Source organism: Hypanus sabinus, chromosome 10 (genome assembly GCF_030144855.1).
Source record: "Hypanus sabinus isolate sHypSab1 chromosome 10, sHypSab1.hap1, whole genome shotgun sequence".
Taxonomy (NCBI): domain Eukaryota; kingdom Metazoa; phylum Chordata; class Chondrichthyes; order Myliobatiformes; family Dasyatidae; genus Hypanus; species Hypanus sabinus.
The window spans coordinates 148,664,503-148,681,165 of NC_082715.1; the positions used below are offsets into that span (position 1 = coordinate 148,664,503).

General features: G+C 40.8%; 2 protein-coding genes across 3 annotated transcripts in view; one reads left to right on the forward strand and one right to left on the reverse strand.

The window, feature by feature from the left end:
• gnaz (guanine nucleotide binding protein (G protein), alpha z polypeptide) overlaps positions 1–14,728 on the reverse strand; it is a 260,905-nt gene extending 246,177 nt beyond the window's left edge. For both annotated transcript variants that reach the window (XM_059983227.1, XM_059983228.1), the window contains exon 1: positions 14,320–14,728. The gene's annotated coding sequence lies outside the window, so the exon portion shown is untranslated. The remainder of the gene's footprint in view (positions 1–14,319) is intronic.
• The window catches only part of rsph14 (radial spoke head 14 homolog), a 728,187-nt gene that overhangs the window by 315,634 nt on the left and 395,890 nt on the right, over positions 1–16,663 (forward strand). The gene's annotated exons all lie outside the window — the stretch shown is intronic.

Below are 16,663 nucleotides of genomic sequence, written 5' to 3' on the forward strand. Positions count from 1 at the left end.
TGAGAGAAGAGTTGATGGTGGATGAAGGGAAGCCCCTTTGTTTAAAAAAGGAAGACATCTCCTTCGTCCTGGAGAGAAAAGCCTCATCCTGAGAGCAGATGCGGCGGAGACAGAGGAACTGTGAGAAGGGGATAGCCTTTTTGCATGAGACAGGGTGGGAAGAGGAATAGTCCAGGTAGCTGTGAGAGTCTGTAGGCTTATGGACAATAGACAATAGGTGCAGAAGTAGACCATTCGGCCCCTCGAGTCTGCACCACCATTCTGAGATCATGGCTGATCATTCACTATCAATACCCAGTCCCTGCCTTGTCCCCATATCCCTTGATTCCCCTATCCATCAGATATCTATCCAGCTCCTTCTTGAAAGCATCCAGAGAATTGGCCTCCACCGTCTTCCGAGGCAGTGCATTCCACACCTCCACAACTCTCTGGGAGAAGAAGCTCTTCCTCAACTCTGTTTTAAATAACTGACCTCTTATTCTCAATCCATGCGCTCTGGTACTGGACTCTCCCAACATCTGGAACATATTTCCTGCCTCAATCCTATCAAATCCTTTAATTATCTTAAACATTTCAATCAGATCCCCTCTCAATCTCCTCAATTCCAGCGTGTACAAGCCCAATCTCTCCAATCTCTCTGCGTAAGACAGCCCTGCCATCCCAGGAATCAACCTAGTGAATCTACGCTGCACTTCCTCAATTGCCAGAATGTCCTTCCTTAAACCTGGAGACCAAAACTGTACACAGTATTCCAGGTGTGGTCTCACCAGGGCCCTGTACAAATGCAAAAGAACATCCTTGCTCTTGTACTCAATTCCCCTTGTAACAAAGGCCAACATTCCATTTGCCCACTTCACTGCCTGTTGCACTTGCTCATTCACCTTCATTGACTGGTGAACTAGGACTCCTAGGTCTCTTTGCATTTCTCCCTTACCTAACTCGACACCGTTCAGACAATACTCTGCCCTCTTGTTCCAGCTTCCAAAGTGGATAACTTCACATTTATTCACATTGAATGACATCTGCCAAGTATCTGCCCACTCATTCAGCCTATCCAAGTCTCCCTGTATTCTCCTAACGTCCTCTTCGCATGTCACACTGCCACCCAGTTTAGTATCGTCAGCAAACTTGCTGATATAGTTTTCAATGCCCTCATCTAAATCATTGACATAAATCGTAAAGAGCTGTGGTCCCAATACAGAGCCCTGTGGTACCCCACTAGTCACCTCCAGCCAGTCTGAGAAACACCCATTCACTGCTACCCTTTGCTTTCTATCTGCCAACCAGTTTTCTATCCATGTTGAGACCCTGCCCCCATGGCCGTCTCCAGAGATGGAGACAGAAAGATCAAGAAAGGGGAGGGAGGTGTCGGAAATGGACCAGGTAAATTTGAGGGCAGGGTGAAAGTTGGAGGCAAAGTTAATGAAGTCGACGAAGCTCAGCATGCATGCATGCTAATGCAGTCATCGATGTAGCGAAGGAAAAGCTGGGGATGGATACCGGTATAGCCTTGGAACATGGACTGTTCCACAAAGCCAACAAAAAGGCAGGCATAACTGGGACCCACACGGGTGCCCATGGCTACACCCTTGGTTTGGAGGAAGTGGGAGGAGCCAAAGGAGAAGTTATTGAGCTCCCTCACCACCATTCAGGGCCCCAGACAGTCCTTCCAGGTGAGGTGGCATTTCACCTGTGAGTCGGCTGGTGTGGTATACTGCGTCCAGTGCTCTCGGTGTGGCCTCTTATATATTGGTGAGACCCGATGCAGACTGGGAGACCATTTCATGGAACACCTATGCTCGGTCCGCCAGAGAAAGCAGTATCTCCCAGTGGCCACACATTTTAATTCCACGTCCCATTCCCATCCTGATATGTCTATCCATGGCCTCCTCTATTGTCAAAATGAATCCAAACTCAGGTTGGAGGAACATCACTTTATATACCGGCTGGGTAGCCTCCAACCTGATAGCATGAACATTGACTTCTCTAACTTCCATTAATGCCCCTCCTCCCCTTCTTACCCCATCCCTGATATATTTAGTTGTTTGCCTGTTCTCCATCTCCCTCTGGTGCTCCCCCCCCCCTTTTCTTTCTCCTGAGGCCTCCCGTCCCATGATCCTTTCCCTTCTCCAGCTCTGTATCACTTTCACCAATCACCTTTCCAGCTTTTAGCTTCATCCCACCCCCTCTGGTCTTCTCCTATCATTTTGCATTTTTCCCTCCCCCAACTACTTTCAAATTTCTTATTATCTTTCCTTTCGGTTAGTCCTGACGAAGGGTCTCGGCCCGAAACGTCGACAGTGCTTCTCCCTATAGATGCTGCCTAGTCTGTTGTGTTCTACAGCATTTTGTGTGTGTTGTTGTTTGAATTTCCAGCATCTGCAGATTTCCTTGTGTTTGCTCTTTAGCTACACTATCATATTTTGTTAGAATGCACTATTCTTATGTCATAGCCATGTTGTGATGGAAGGATGGTGCACCTCCACATCCTTGATGCTGCTATTGTAAGTGTAACAGATCTTGCACCAAGTGTTTCCAGCAAAGTCTTGGCATTAGTAATTGGTTTGACTAGTCTTCCCAGAAAGAACTGGTAAAATCTTGTAACTCCAAGTATAAACAGCAATGCATTTTTCTGTTGGATTCCAACTGTTTTTACTTGGTGAGTTGGAGTCTTCCCATGGTTACTATTCATGACATGGATAACTAGTGCCTTAATGACACGGTTAGAATAATATTAGAAAATGGTAGTGAGGCCTTGGCTATAGTAAAGTGCACATTTCCGGTTGCAACACTGGAGAACTACAAAAGGGACTCACCAGGACATTGACTGGGATGGAGAGTTAAGGTCTTTTTCCTTGTGCAATATTATGGGAAGTGTAGATAGATGAGATTGAAGGAGCATAGGTGTCATAATGGGAGGGCATAAGTTTATGGGAAAGAGTAAGAGATTTAGAGGGAACCTGAGGAAGAATTTTTTCACCCGGAGGATATCTGGAGCATGGAATGCACTGCCTGAGTGTGGGTAGCACCTGGTAGTCTAACAATCTTTAACAAGTTTTTTAACAAGTATTTGAATCACCAAGTGTTGGTAAGAGGGATTAGTATGAATAGATACTGAATGGCCAGCATGGGCATGTGGGCTTTCTTCTTTGCTGTGTGGCTGTCCAACTATATGACTATGAAGCACTGCAGAAACAAACAGGTTTTAGCAGGTGGTTGTAGGTCCAAAAGAGGGTCTGGCAGGTCATATGTATTTTGTTTTTCTTTCTTTCTGCACAGTGTTTTGTCTTTCTTTAATAGTTAACTGAAGTGGAGTGAATTCTGTGGCAAGGTTAAGTAGAAATTTAGCTGAGTACTAAATCATGACTCAGAAACTTTTTGGGCTCTGATGATGACCTTAGCTTTCACTTTAATTGGCTGCAGCTAGTTTTCATTTACACATTAACCTATATAAATCATTTCTTTCTGCACAAAGGCATTTGCTTTCTTTGACATTATGTTGATGAAGTCTTTTGAATCCTTCCTCTAGTACACAGAGCTTTTCCTTTTATGTGTAATTGTAAATAAAATGTCATTGTAATTGCACAGGTAATGATGGACTGACTCCAATAGTCACCTAGAATGTTAGCTTGCCTCATATGGTAACTTGGTGTATTGGTGTAACTCTGTGTGTGTTTTAATTGTCAAGAATTGTGGGCTTTGTTTGTGTATGTTGTACAGGATGTAATGGGTGAAACAGGTTTAATTTATTGAAGATCCCTGCCCTAACCAATTCAGTGTTTTAAGTCTTGAGATGCAAGTAGAGGGATTTCTTCATTATGCATGGCTGCATATGACATTTAGAGAACCAGATTTTTTTTTATCCACCTCAGCTATGACCACAATTGCGCTGCTGGATCTCTGTAACACTTTTATCTATGCTCTGTCACTCCAGTTATTTCAGCTTTTTTTTCAGCATGGGCTTTCAATGCATAAGGTAGAGATCGAGGTTTTCCCTTTCTGTTGGTACACAGCTTGATTCCCACTACTTTCACTTGCTATTGATTGTTCAGCCCTGTACACTTAGGCTACATGTCCTTGCTTCTACAATTGAAACATCTTACTGCTCTGAACTGACACACTTGAACCAAATGATTCTCTTTGAACTGTAGCAGAGATTTGGATGCAGGACCCTTGGACTTGAGACTGGAGCTCTTGGCTTTGCTTTTGTCATTGCTGTTATTTCAAAGCTTTCAGTCCAAGGAAACAATTAAGTTACAGCATTACAAAAGATGTTTTAGAATATCTGTATAATTGCTTATTATTCCCCCCGACCTCAGATTTCTGATTCCAGCTATATAATCCTCACACTCCCTGAAGGCATTGGGTAGAAAGAAGCAACTTGTTTACTTCTATCCAGATGGAGGCCACATAGTCCATCTTGTCCATGCAGGCACACAGCGGAGTATTGTCATCATTCACATTCAAAAATGCCCAATTTCTCTCAACCCTCCAAGTTACCCCCCCCCCCCCACAACTGAGTTAAACTCAAGGTTTTTTATCTATGGTCAGCATGGTTTTGCATTGTAGGGGAACTGGAGGATTTGGAAGAAATACACAGAGTCACAGGGAGAACTTATATGTGACCTCATTTGAAACTTTCCCACTCTTACCATATACATCAGTGATGTTTTTTGTCCTGGAAATTATTTCCATCTGTTCACTCTATGAATGTAAGGGTTTTTCATGACAATTGAGATATCTAGTGGAACTGATCTTGAACTGGACTGCCAGAGAATCCTACACCTCAGCACTTAACTTATCTTTTACATATATTTGCAAACAGTTCTGTCTCTTGTTCTCAGGATGCTCAAACTGGCACTTCACAATTGTGGATTCTTCAGATTGATTCCAGCAACACAGTTGTGTAGTCTTTCAATACCCCTGAAAGCCTCAGTTTTGATGAGCATCCTGTCCTCTGTCCAGTGTTCTCATTCCCCAATGAAATATATCACAGCTTGTACAGACTATATATGAGCCCCAAGGAGACCACAGAAAGTGAGTGTATACAAGATTTTCTGTGAGCAGGACTGAAGCTCACAGAGAAATAGTGGACAGTGAAGAAGAGTATCTAAGGTCACAACATGATCTTGATGAAATGGGGAAAGTTGGCAAAATAATGGCAGATGAATTTAACTCAGACACATGCAAATTGATGGACTTTGGAAGTTAAACCAGGCCAGGACGTATACCATGAATGACAGCACCCTGGAGTATAAGCAGGAAAACTGAGTTACTGGTTGCGTGTATACAATCATTCAAGAGATGTCAATTTAAAATAACAATTATTGTCTACAAATTATATATTACATTACAGGTGCTAATGTTTGCAAGTGAATAAGTGAATGGACATTGTGGAAACCATAAGATATAGGAGCAGAATTAGGCCATTTGGCCCATCGAGTCTGCTCTACCATTTCATCATGGCTGATCCAATTTTCCTCTCAGCCCTAATATTCCTGCCTTCTCTCTGTATCCCTCCATGCCCTGATCAACTAAGAATCTATCAACCTTTGCCTTAAATATACATAAAGACTTGGCCTCCACAGCTGCCTGCGGCAAAAAAAATCCACATTCACTATTCAATAGGTTTCAATGAGGTCACCCTTCATTGTTCTGAATTCTGGTGAATATAGGCTTAATGCCATCAAAAGCTCTTCATATGACAAGCCATTCAATCCTGGAATAATTTTCTTGAATTTTTTTTTGAATACCCTCCAGTTTCAGCACATTCTTTCTAAGATAAGGAGCCCAAACCTGCTCACAGTACTCCAAGTGAGGCCTCACCAGTGCATTATAGCGTTTCAACATTACATCCTTGCTTTTACATCCTAGTCCTCTTGAAATGAATGCAAACATCGCATTTGCCTTCCTCATCACAGACTCAACTTGCTAATTAATCTTTGGGGAATCCTGCACAAGGACTCCCAAATCCCTTTGCACCTCAGTGTTTTTTTGTATTTTCTCTCCATTTAGAAAATTGTCAACCCTTTCATTTCTTCTGCCGAAGTGCAAGATTGTATTTCATCTTCCATTTCTTAGCCCATTCTTCTAATCTGTCAAAGTCCTTTTGTGGTCTCTCTACTTCCTCAAAACTACCTGTCCCCAACATATCTGCATATTGTCTGCAAACATTTCAACAGTGGCATCAATTCCATCATCCAAATCATTAACATATAATGTAAAAACATTCGCTCCCATCAGCGACCCCTATGGAACACCACTCGTCACTGGCAGCCAGCCAGAAAAGGCTCCCTTTATTCCCACTCTTTGCCTCCTGCCAGTCAACCACTACTTTATCTATAGAATCTTCCCTTTAATACTATGGGCTCATAGCTTGTTAAGCAGCCTTGGGTGTTGAACCTTGTTAAAGGTGTTACAAGAATCAACCCTTGTAATAATGATCAGTGAGGTACAGAGAATCTGTATTTACCAACAAGTAACTTTTATTATTTCTACTAAAAGCATATGGGTTCACACTTTTATTTACCTGTGTGCACCCTACTGGAACCCCTGACACTTCATTAACAGTCAATGAAGAGAAAAGGTATATTACCCAGGAAAGGAGTCTATGCTGGCAAGCGTTCCTCATAGTCCCAATCTCCATGTATCCATGGGGTCCTCCTTATCTACAATGGCTGGTCTTTGGCTGCTGGAGATTTATCACCCCTACATATTTGGAGCTCCTGAGTCTTATACTGTTCCTCATCAATTGAACCATTGGATCTCCATCCCATTGGCTCAAGGTCATCCAACCTACCTGGGTCACTTTCTTACTGATCATCGTACAGGGCTACAACCAACATTGTTTCATTGTTCTTTCCACCCCAGCTTGGTCCAAACCAGTTAAATGAGGCAACCCGGACAGAGTTGTATGAGGTTACAGATTGCAGGTCTGGCATTTTACATAACAAGCAGGTATTCCTCTGAGAATGGTCTCAGGTTTATTGCTCTGATTAGACTGTCCCAGAGTCAAGAATCAGTTCAGAGTCCACACCCTTTACATAACAAATAGCTACTTGTTTAAGAATGGTCTCAGGTTTAGCAGATCATTACCTGAAGCTTCCTGGGTCCACATTCAGTTGCTCTGATTAGATTAATCGCTTCTCTGAGTGGAGGCCTGTGACTAGTGGTGTTGTTATTTGTCATTTATATCAATGATCTGGATGGTAATGTGGTAAATTGGATCAGCAAATTTGCTGATGATACTAAGATTGGAGGTGTAGTGGACAGTGAGGAAGGTTTTCAAAGCTTGCAGAGGGATTTGGACCAGCTGGAAAAATGGACTGAGAAATGGCAGGTGGAGTTTAATGCAGACAAGTGTGAGGTATTACACTTTGGAAGGACAAACCAAGGTAGAACATACAAGGTAAATGGTAGGACACTGAGGAGTGCAGTAGAACAGAGGGATCTGGGAATACAGATACATAATTCCCTAAAAGTGGTGTCACAGTTAGATAGGGCCGTAAAGAGAGCTTTTGGTACATTGGCCTTTATAAATCGAAGTATTGACTGTAAGAGTTGGCATGTTATGGTGAGGTCGAATTTGAGTATTGTGAGTAGTTTTGGTCACCAAATTACAGGAAGGATATTAATAAGGTTGAAAAGAGTGCAGAGAAGGTTTACAAGGTTGTTGCCAGGACTTGAGAAACTGAGTTACAGAGAAAGGTTGAATAGGTTAGGACTTTATTCCCTGGAGCATAGAAGAATGAGGGGAGATTTGATAGAAGTATATAAAATTATGATGGGTATAGAGTGAATGGAAGCAGGCTTTTTCCACTGAGGCTAGGGGAGAAAAAAAGCAGAGGACGTGGGTTAGGGGTGAAGGGGGAAAAGTTTAAAGGGAACATTAGTGGGGGGCTTCTTCAGACAAAGAGTGGTGGGAGTGTGGAATGAGCTGCCAGAAGAAGTGGTAAATGTGGGCTCACTTTTAACATTTAAGAAAAATTTGGACAGGTAAATGGATGAGAGGGGTATGAAGGGATATGGTTCAGGTGCAGGTCAGTGGGATTAGGCAGAAAAATGGTTCAGCACAGCCAAGAAGGCCGAAGGGCCTGTTTCTGTGCTGTAATGTTCTATTATCCAAGAGCAAGAATTAGTATAGTGTCCATAAAAAGGGGGAAACAAAGACAACTGTCTTGTCTGCTTCCCTTGTCCTTGATTAGACTGCAGTTTCTTCTCGCCAGAAAAGGCATTTTGAAAATGCAAGTACACAACATTATCCTTTGTCTATTCTGCTTATCAAAGAATTCCAACAGATTTGTCAGGCAAGATTTTCCCTTGAGGAAACCATGTTGACTACGGCCTATTTTATCAGGTGCTTCCAAGTACCCTGGCACTTCATCCTTAATAATCGATTCCAACATCTTCCCAACCACTGAAGTCAGACTAACTGGCCTATAGTTTTCTTTCTTCTGCCTCGCTCCCTTCTTTAAGTGTGAAGTGATATTTGCAATTTTCCAGAATCTAGTTTTCTTGAAACATGATTACTAATGCCTCCACGATCTCTTCAGCCACTTAGTTCAGAACTCTTGGGTGTATGCCATCTGCTCCAGGTGGCTTATCTATTTTCAGACTTTTCAGTTTCCCAAGAAGCCTTCTGTCAAGTTATGGTAACTTCATACACTTAATGCCCCCTGACATCTGGAACTTCTACCGTACTGCTAGTGTCTTCCACAGTGAAGACTGCTGCAAACTACTTATTCAGTTAGTCCACCATTTAATTGCCCCCCATTACTACCTCTCCTAACACGAGGAAATCTGCAGATGCTGGAAATTCAAACAACACACACAAAATGCTGGTGGAACACAGCAGGCCAGGCAGCATCTATAAGCAGAAGCACTGTCGACGTTTTGAGCCGAGACTCTTCATCAGGACTAACCTCTCCTATTTTGTTTTCCAGTGGTCTGATATCCACTCTTGCCTCTCTTTTACATTTTATGTATCTGAAGAAGCTTTTGGTATCCTCTTTAACATTATTGATTAGGTTATTTTCGTATACCATCCTTTGAATAGACAGAGGGAGATTCCCAACAGGCTGAGTTTTGGGACATGGTAATGAGACACTGCAAATGCTGGAATTAAGACCATTCTGCTGGAGGAATTTAGCAAATTGAGCAGCATCTGTGGAAGAAAAGGAATTATCAAGTTTCAGGTGAAAACTCTGCATCATGATATGATGGATTCATTAGCACATGAAAAAGATTGGTGAGATTAGTTTCTGGTAGGCACAATAGTTGGGAAGGTTGGCAGGAAAGGAGTAAAGGTGGGATTATTGTTCATGAATAAACAGTAATTAGTGTTTTAATGTATCATTCAGAGGTCCTGGAGTAAAGCTTGAAGGTAGTTATGGCCTTATCCAATCTCTGTTCATGATTGGAAAAAGTAAAACTGTAGGAATGAGTCTATGAGTTGGTGCTTGGTAGAAGCCACAAGGTGAAGATAAAGTTGGCATAACTGGGACAGCAAAAGGAGGAAAGAATAGGGAGCCCAAAGAAGGGTGCTTTGAGTAATATGTTCAGACAAAAAGGTACACAGGTATGAAAGAACTTCAGGTAAGAGAATAATGGCAAAGATCTGGAAAAGTATCTTTCTCAGAAACTGAATGGGATGATTTAACAGCAAAGTCTAAAATCAGAGCTGAATAAACAAAATATACTTAGTGGTTATTGAAGCAACAATAAAGATTAAAGAATATAGTGATGGAAAAAAGACTTTGAAAGCATTTGCAGGTATGAAAGAATCCAGGTAGGTGTGTAACTAATTACATTGGCAATGAACTTGGCTCATTACTCTGTAATGAGAAAGTATATCTGTATTCTCCAATGTGGTCAGGTCTGCAGTTATATAGATTGTTATCCTTTTGTGTTGAAGAATACTTTTACTGCAGGATTTAGTGTATTTTCACGTAAAACACTAAGAAGGATTTGTGATGTAGATGTCAGAGAGTGGATAGTGGTTATATTTATAATTCGAAGCTGCAGATAACATTGAATAATCTCACTGATTGACCCTCAAATATTTATTGTGATATCTATAATCAATGTGGGCAGCAGTGTGAAAAGGAACGTAATGATAACAGGGGACAGAATATATAAGAGGATGAATCCTGTTCTCTGCTACAAAAGCTGAAATTCTGAAAGCTTGTATATCCCTCTCCCGCTTCCATTTCTCTCCATTCCCAGAGATATTTAGGGATAGAGAAAACTTGGCAATGCGAGGGAAAAGATTCAGTTAATGTTGGACCTAGAAGTACAGAAAGGGCAGAGAGGGAGGTTCTGCTAGAAGGATTAGGCAATAAAAGTCCTAATGAAACAGCAGAACCATGAAGGTAATAATTCTGAGTTATTACCTTAACCTTGTATAAATTGCCACAGGTTAAATGAGATCAGAGAACTCAATGCATGGCTCAAAGTGTGGATGTGGGAAAGTGGGGTTCAAATTGGTGGACATTGGCACCTTGTATAATGACATGGGAAACAGGAGCAAGAGATACCATTCAGCCTCTTGAGTCTCCACCACCATTCAACAAAGTTTCTCAACAGGTTTCCTTCCCTATTACACATTCCTTGATTTGACTATTCTCTGTTTTGAATGCAATGACTCTACCATTCTCTTGGATAGTGAATTCTAAAGATTCACTATCCTTTGTGTTAAGACATTTTTTCTTATTTAATTCCCCTTGGGGAAAAGAATGAGCTTTTCCATTAGAACCGATGTTATTTGACTTGGGCTACGTCCATAAAATTAAATATCTTCGTCTGCAGAGAATACTTCACCCTAAATAGTCAAGGATTTGGAGTGCTGGGGGAGGGTGTAGAGTCCTGCTCAAGGGAATTTTATAAGATCGTACAGAAGGGACAAGTGATAATGTAGAGTAGCGAAGTGGGTAATGATAACAGGAATCTGCCAGGAAGACACAGTGTGTGCAAACTGAATACATTTTCATTTATTATCAGAGCGCAGGAAAAGTGAAGGCACTTTATCTGAATGCAGAGAGTATTCAGTACAATGTCATAGCAATTATAGAGACATGGATTGGGATTAGTATTAACTCTGCCATAGATGATCCCAAGCCCAGCTGCAAAAGGAGGAGGCCATGGGGCATGCAACCACATCCTGTAAATGCCCAGCACTACAGAAATGGCAACAGAAACTCTAAAGGCCTCATCCCTGGGAGAGGAAGGCTCTTCGTAGTCTATGGCCCAGTAGGGGCGACAGGTTTAAGAAGAAGAAGAAGCAGGATTAGGACCAATATTGGGAAGTACATTTTTATGGTGTGTTAAAGAGGTGTTATCCTTGTACTCGGCATAATGACAATAAAGTTGAATCTAATCTAATCAAGTCAAGTTGCTTTTTATCGTCATTTCAACCACCTAATCTAATATTATAGGTTGGGACATAGGTGGTAGAAAGGAAGTACCATAGTTCAGAAAAAGCAAGAAGTAGAATCGATTTCAGTGGAACTATGAAATGACAAAGGAGAAAAACTTTGATAGGAGTTGTATTGAAACCATCAAAAGTAATGGGAATGCAGGGCATAGTAGAAGTCAATAAAATAAGAAATGTATGTGACAAGGGTAAAATAATAATAAAAGGAAACTTCAGTTATAGATAGATCTGGAACATAAAGGAGCCATAGGAGCCTGAAGGAAGAGTTCATAAATTATATAAAAGCTAGTTTTCTAAATCAGTATATTGATGAACCAGTGATGGGATGGGCTATTTCAAATTTAGTGTTAAGCAGGGTTTAATTGATAATCTAGCAATTGAGGGGTCATTAGGGAACAGCGTTCACAATATGATAAAATTTTATGTAAGAGTTGAACTAGTTTCAATATGAAACTAGGGCAGTAAGTCCAAATAAGGCAAACTTTTGAAGGTAAGACATGAGTTGGCTATGGTAGAGTGGAAAACTCCTTCGGAAAAGTTATGACATTAAGCAAGCAATGGATACCACCCAAAGGATTAATACATAGTTTATGTGCAATCAAAACCAATAGGAAAAGTGGTCCAGTTACCTACAGTTAAATAATACAACTAGATGAAGAAGAAAGTTATATAATGTTGCCATAGAAATCAGTAACCCTGAGGAAAGGCAAAATCTCAGAATTCAGCAAGGGAGGGCAAAAACATTGACAAGGAAAGGGAAAATAGAATGCAAGAATTCCGGCTAGAAATGTCAACAGTTTCTAAGAGCTATCAAAATGCAAGAATGAAAAGATTAGTTAATGTGGGTTCCTTGTAGTCTGAAGCTGGAAAATTTATATAGAGGAGTAAGAAAATGACAGAAATATTAAAAAAAATTAATGCTCGTCTTTAGGAAAGGCACTGAAAATGATGAATGATTGCAAATATTAACAAAACGTTCAATTTGAAAGTAGCTGCTGGAGAACATTCCACCATGCACACTGACTTGCCTTCATAATTTCTCACCCCTTCTGTCCTTTGTGTATACACAATTATACCACAGCAAAATAGAAATATTTTGACTTCACCTTAAAAATATAGTTTTATTATAATATGTGTCAGATTTACCGTGTAAATACTTTTTTCTTCTTCCTAAGCGCATCACCCCTGTTGGGGCTTAGGCCACTGATAGCAGCTCGCCAGAGTCCCCAGTCCTGAGCAAGTCTTTCACATTATCCCCAGATGTAGTCCATCTTCTTATTTTATTCTTCCTCCACAAGAATGAGGTTTTAGAGCTTCTATAGCTCTGGGGTTTTATAGGATAGGGTTGCTAGCCCCATGCCCAAAAATGTTTATTTGAGAATATATTTATTTTGGAAAGTTGTTTTCCTTATTTAGTCTACTCTACATGGAGCCTCTTGTGCCTTCAGTCTGGGTAGTAAAAGTCTTGCAATCGTGGTCATCGTATGAGAGTAAGTATCATATTAAAATTCCAATAAGTACTTTCCATGATTTTAAAATGTTACTTTCCATCTTCCCCAATGATACTATATGCCATGAAATTCCTCCTGTGCATTATTAGCATTATAGTCAATAAAAGCCATTGGTTGCCTGAATGCTGGATTAGGTTGAGGCAGTCCTGAGTCTGTAGGAATAATGAAAGAGCAATTAAATTGCTTCATTATTGCCACATCTCAGTCGTGCAAGATGTCAACCCATGAAGTAGATCACTAGTTACATTGCATTCCTGTCCAGATCCCAGGTTAGACCACAATTCTAGTGATGTCTGATGGATAGACCTTTAGTATAGAAGGTTATGGTAGCAGAGCATGTCATTCTGACAGGATGAGGATGTATTGGTTCATAAAACCTGTCCCACCAATGGAATGATGATGGCAGTGTTTTGAGCCCTAGAGTCATTTGTGGCACATGAACTGTTTGCTCTTACTTACAAATGGAGATACTGGAAGTTGGTGAATATAAAGAGAAAATTAAATTTTATTTCTAAATTTGGTTACCTTTTTCGCTGTCTTTTAGGTGAGGTTCAACACCTTTACAACCATATGCCTGGAACTTTAGTTTATCTTCAATATACTGTATAATACATAGCACAAGCACAGAAGCAGCCGGCTTGGTGTATTAATATGAAAGCTGCGTTCACTGTACATATTGAAATCATGGCACAAAATGCCTTACAAACCATAGCAGAAAAATCCTCAATTTGGATACCGTATAGGTGACATCATTACAGCAGATGAAACAAGAAATGACTACTGGATACTTGTGGGCTGTGTAAAATCACATACATTTGACCAGGGGCTCTTCTTTTTCTTGAGTATGCTACATCTGAAATGGCATTGAGAACAAATGCTGCCCCATCTCTTTTATAACAAAACTGACGTATTAGCAACGTTAGCAAGAAAATTCAATAATACAAATTTCTGCTTTTCTGCAATAATATTTCATTCATCAAAGAAACTTCACAACGGTGAAACATAATTTTCTTCCGTTTATAAATAAGACCAATGGGTGTGAATAAGCATAGCCAGTGATAGCTAAGCAGTCTCAGAGTCATTACAGTGAAATTGACTCATTTATGTGCATTGTACTGCAGTCCAGAGGTCCTTGAATAACACGGATACCAAGATAATATTTACTCCCATCAACATCCTCACTGCCAGTCCGTACAACCACTTTTTTTTTTACACTGTGTAGCAAATTTGTATGGGAAAATGATGGCAGCATGCCAATTTTCACAGAACATTAGAAGGACCCAAACAAAAGCTTTTATTTAAAAGTGCGACAAACCCACAAGAGATCTCAGCGAGGGGGTAATTGTATTGAGCCAAAGAGAGTAGAGCTTCACTTACCCCTGCATGTTCCAGCAGCCAGCTTCTTGTCCTGTCTGGCTGTTTTGTGTACACACACTGTCAGAGTGCTTCCCTGTCCTTCACAGCAGCATCATTGCTTTGCGAGGGAGGAAGCGAGGATCACTGCATTGCTGTGTGTCGAAGACTGATCCCAGCAGTTAGCAGCACTCCTCCTGTCCCCTGCTTCTCTCTGCTTCCTCCACAATGATGTGTAAGGACGTGATTTAATTTGTGTGCACTGAGCAGGCTGCCATGTGTGTCTGTGCGTTTGGGGGAGTGGGGTGGGGGAGGTTGTGGTGTTGTAGGTGGGTTATAAGGGCTGGGAGTGGGGGCGTAGTTCTACGCCACTGCCAGCCACAGAGTTGTTCTTTTTGACAGGAAGGGTTGAGCAGCTCTTGTCAAGACCCACTCACAGCAGCTACAGCAGCACAGCTGATCTGTTTGAGGTACGCGCTAATAGAAAGCCAGAGTGGTCCCTGATTGGCTGTCAGTAGAAGATGCTGTGTGGACTGCCATTGCTGGCAGCAAATCATCTTGCTCTCTGCCTGCTGCCTGCTCCATAGCTGCTCAGAGAGAAAGGGGGTTTTAGAAATATACTTTATATTATTCTAGCTTTCCTTTATTAATTAGACCCACATTATGAAACAAACACCAATAAAATTATGGAATACATGGTGATCTCTTCTATAATTGAAAACAACAATACATTTAAACAATACATTCTTTGAGCTCAGCTTGTACAGGAATTGTCAGCTCTTTATCTGAATGGTGCAGTGTACAGTAGCATCCTCATACTCTGCAAGCAGAGCAGGCATCTCAGTAATGCGGAGAAACACAAAGCTGTGTCTGTTGGAAGCTCATTGCCAGTATGAGGGATATTGTAATCAAATTTTCTATGTATTGGCTTTAGTCCATGCAGTTAATTCATAATATAATGTTCTAGCGTGTTCAGTACTGCTGGTGTAATTTTTGGCTGATGCAACACATTGCGAAAGTGGAAAGTTGATGGGAAAATTTTGGTTTTATAAAGCAAAGTGCTGTTCTGAATTATTATTGATATTGTTCTGACTTTCCAACATGATTAACTTACATGACACACAATCACAATGAGGTACAACGGTAGCATTGTAGTTAAAAAAAAACTCAGCCAGTACCCAAAGATTAGAGTTCAAATCCCACATTGGCACAGGTGGAATTTAAAGTCAATTGATAATCTAGAGCACATTATGACCATAAAAGTTACATATTTTGAATGGACTAGCATCCTCACACTCTACAAACTGTCATCCGTACCTGGTTTGGCCAATATGCAACTTGAGACTCACCAGTGTAGTTTGCTTTCAAATCAATTGTATCATTGTTGCTATGTTGAATTAGAGAAAGAATAAAACTAGATTGACTACCTAGTGTCTGTCAGGGCACTGAGTATGGCAAAGCCTTTTGCATAATTTTTATTTCCTAAACCAAGTGCAATCAAGGTTCACTACATGGTTCCACTGATAGTAGTTTTGCCACATGAAAGATTTAATAGACCAGACATGTATTCTCTGAAGTTAAGAATGACTTGGGATCTCACTTAACACAAAAAATTCTTACTGAGCTCAACAAGGGAGAATAATTCCCCTGGCTGAGGAATAGAACTACAGGTCACATTCTCAGAATAAGGGATAGGTCATTTAAGAATGAGAAAGTGGCAAATTTTTGGATTTCTCTATCCTTGAGAACTGTGGAGAAACAGTCATTAAACACAGAGATCAATAGATATCAAAGGAATTGGGGAATAGTGAGGACAGTGCAAGGAAATAGTACTGAGATCAAAGGTCAGCTATGATCATGATGGATAGTGAAGCAGGCAAGAAGGACCAGAAGACCTCATCTTGCTCCTGACTTTTATGTTCTTACATTATTACAAACATCTGAGGTCATTTGTCTATATTGCAAGATGTGTGAACATCTTAGTGAAGCAGTTGGTGAAACAATAGCATTGTATAATTATACTAACCCCGACACGTTCAGACTTACTAGGGGAATGGAACTGCCAGAGCTTCAGCAGGGACTGGCAGCCTATTCTCTGTAATGATTCCAGGTCCCAAGAAGTCTCATGGCATCAAGCCAAATGTGGATAGGAAACTCCCTCCTGATTACTCACCAAGGCAATTCCAATAGTGACCTGACCACCAAGAAGATTAGGACTGCATGAACTTGAAAACACCACCATTTCAGTGTTTCCTTCTAAGTCCCACGCAACGTGCTGACTTGGAAATTCTTCACAGTCCCTTTCATCATCTTTGGTTTTAAATGTTGAAATTCCCTCCCAAATAGTTGTACCTTTACCCAGAAAACT